Source organism: Pygoscelis adeliae, unplaced genomic scaffold, assembly GCF_000699105.1.
Source record: "Pygoscelis adeliae isolate BGI_AS28 unplaced genomic scaffold, ASM69910v1 Scaffold54, whole genome shotgun sequence".
In the NCBI taxonomy this organism is placed as follows: Eukaryota; Metazoa; Chordata; class Aves; order Sphenisciformes; family Spheniscidae; genus Pygoscelis; species Pygoscelis adeliae.
Genome location: NW_008824982.1, coordinates 4797350 through 4801091, shown reverse-complemented (window position 1 = coordinate 4801091; position 3742 = coordinate 4797350).

Here is a 3742-nt window from a genome sequence, read left to right as displayed (position 1 = left end):
AAATGCAGTGGGTGCCGGTGGCGGGGGGCTGGGGCGGAGCTCCCCCGCGCTGGAAGGGCGCCAGGGATACCACGGTCCGGCGTGTACTGGCGAATGAATAAAGTGGGTGAGGTATTGCTGGCCCTGGAGTACGTATCGGTCTGCGACGGAGTAAGTGCCGTTTTCTCACAGGTGGTAGGGGCAAGTAGCGTCTTAAAATTGAAGTAGGCAGTAAGTTAGATAAGCGCTTGACTGCACAATTACTTCGGGTGTTGGGGGAAGAAGCGACACGGTGCTCACAGATGGTGGGGTGACCCGGCGGGGTGAAGGGGGAGGCGTTCACGTGCGCTGGCCAGTCTCTTCCGTTGCCACGGACGCAGCCTCTGCAGGCTGCCGTTACGGACCCGTGAGCTGATGAGCACGGAACAAAGGTCCCTGCCCGAAGGAATTCACAGCTGAATTTAGGACGTCCTTTAGCTTGGATTTGACTGCTCTCTTCTGTTTCCACCCTGTGCAACTCCTGAGGATAGCCACCCGCTTTAACAATTTAATGTCTCTTTGCTAGGCTCTGGCCTCGTGAGAATATATCCATATTATGTGGGTGGACACATTTGACTTCCTGATTAACAGCCTCTGCACTCATCTTTTACAGAGTCCTTGGTGTTCTCTGTTGGGTAGGTTAGATTCTTACTGCTTTTTTTTCCTGCTCTAAAAATCTCTTCTTTGCCTGCATTCTTTGTAGGCAGACAGAAATCAAAGAGGTAAACTACAAAAATAAACGGCTAAATCTGTTGTTCTCAACAAGGGTATGAAGAAAAGTATTACTTACAATTTGCAAATGATAGAAATAGGTGGAATAGGAAATTATAAGAGGAGAGCCATATTACACAGCAGTGTGTCTCACTTGCTTAGAGAGATTCATGCTCATATAGTACGATAAACAACCAACTCAACATGAGCCGCCAGTGCAAGGCTGAGGTCACGGGGCAAATGAAATTCTTTGATGTATAGACAGGACACTAACCAGAGGGTACAACTTGATGTTGCTACTTTTGTACTGAGTGTTTGTGAGAGTACAACAAATACTTGCATCAAGGTTTGGGGTCTGTAATTTCCATGTGTCAACGTGCTGGAAAGATGTTCAAAAAAGGGGCAGAAGAACTACAGAGGTTCTGGAAAAAGAGTCTTATATTGAAAGATGTAAACAACCCAAACTATTTTGAATAGCGAGAAGTCTAAATAGGGATTTAATCCCAGTCTTCAAGTAGCTGTGTTGCCTTAAGCTCAGAATTTGCATTGTTCAGGAAATTATGACACTGATTCCCCCCCCCCCCCCCTTCTGAAGTGGCCCATTCTGGCAACAGAGAACAATGAACAGATGGTGCCTACCCAGGCAGTGATTCATACAGATGAAATATAAGGGGAAAAAAGAATATTAGGAGCATCTGTATCAAATCTGTGTCCATAGATGACATCCATGAATAGCACATACTGTTAATTCAGTTTTATCAAATTAAAAAATAATTCAGAGGCAGAGGAGACTGTGATTTTTCATGTCTAGGAAGGCCAAGCTACTAATTAAAGCAGTAGACTGATTGTGAAGACTTGGTTCCAGTTAATGGTTGTGTCTGGCTGATTGTGTGACCTTAAGCAAGCTTAATTCTCGTGCAAAAGGGCACTTCCTTTAGTGTACCTAATAATGCCTCTGATATTAAGGAATGGCTGGCTCCACTTATTATTGCTCCTAGAAATCTCAAAAGTTACAGAAAGTATTATTTTGATTAAATATTTTGGATAGACTTATTTTTCAAATAAATTAGAGTGGTTTGGATTTATCAACATTTCTTCTGAGACAAAAAGTCTCACTTTTATTTTTTCAATTTCTTCTGAGGAGTATGCATATTTGTTGTGGTTCATATTGGCCCAAAATCATTGTTTTGAAGCATTTTGAAGTGACTTATATCTGCTAGGACAAAACAGTCAAATATGTTTAATTTTTGTCTCTTTCTTGTACTGAGTTGCTAAATACCAAGTTTTGTCCAGGTAGGTGCTTTTAAATCGAAAAAGTGATTCAACAGTCTTTGTCAATATTTCATGTACCTTTTAGTAGGTGCTTTCATATTTAAATTGTTTTCAAGCTTCTCCTTACACATTTTGTGCCTTTAGAGCGCAGATGGTGGCTGCTAGGAACCTCTTTTCCGTTCAGGTCTGCGTGTGTAGTATAGAGCCTGTCTTCTTTAAGGTTGCTGCTGAGAAGGGGCTTTATGCAGCAGAACAGTCAGGACCATAGTGCTCTTCTTCCTTGGTGGGATTTCATGTCTCGTCAGCGTAGTAGGATCTGTAGGTCCAAAGGTCTCCCAGGGCTTGGGCTGAGGCCATCCAGAGGCAAATGACGAGGCAGTGCTCGGGGTTTGCTGAAGGGTGCAAAAAGCAATGGAATGAGGCGGGGCTCTTGATGCCTATCATAGTTGTGAAAGCCATACAGTGAAACCTTTAGTGTCTCTATTACCACGGGCTTACATAAGTGACATACAATTTGTGTCTACCTGGTGTCTCCATGGGAGTACAGGCACTGTGTAGGAGTGCTCTTGGTATATGTATATGGAAGATTTTTTATAGATTTGAAAATAGCGAATATATGCTCCAAGACTGCATTTTTATGTATCTGCTATGCATATATAGCAGCATATGTGCAAGACATACAATGACTTTATAGTTTTGCTTTTTCTGATGTGAAGTCAACAACACTGCCTACGTGGAAATCTACCTGTGCTTTTTTGTATTCCACTGCCTATTTATCTGCATGTTTGATGTTCATATGTTCTGGTATGTGTGTATGTTTTCTAAAATTGTGAAATATCGTTACTGAGGTTTGCAAAACCAGGAGAGAATTTCATTTACATTCAGTCTGCTGGGAATATTATGGATTACAGATTTCCATGTGTACAAAACCCCCTTTATTTATCTCATCACAGCTTTGACTAAGATAAATGTGTGCAATCACTGTATGCCTTCTTTTCAAGCCATAGGCATAAAACTCCCTCTCTTTATAGACAGAAAGCGTTACAAGGGCTAAGCTTGCTTTGTGATAATGCCTTTTGACAACTCTGAAGATGTCAGAAAGTCAGCAGCTTTTACTGAAAGGACAGTTAACAAGAAATTTGACCTACTGGTATTTGCAGGTTTCTGCTGTTTAATTTGTAAGCTTGCAGCTACAACTCCAAACAGTGAGTTTTCAAATTTTTTGCAAATGTGTGTTGCGGTTTAACCCGGCAGGCAACTAAACACAGCCGTTCGCTCAGTCCTCCTCTGCCCCCCCAGTAGGATGGGGGAGAGAATCGGGGAAAAAAAAAAAAGTAAAATTTATGGGTTGAGATAAAGACAGTTTAATAGGACAGAAAAGGAAGGCAAAATAATAATAATGATAATAATGATAAAAGAATATACAAAATAAGTAATGCACAATGCAATTGCTCACCACCCGCTGACCGATGCCCAGCCAAAACCAGGACAATGTGTATGAACAAAGGTGTTTATATCAAAATTCTCGTTTTCATTGTCATTGAATGGTTGAATTACGCAAGTATTTAGTAACTAAATACTTAAAATATGGAGACTCTTAAGAAAAAGTCTATTTATTTCTACTGGAATGCTAAACTAACCATTCATTATATACATACCTTGTTTATATACAGGTTTAGTTATTTTCATAAAGTAGTAATTCACCATTTAAAAGAATATTATACAAAACTCAAAATAACAA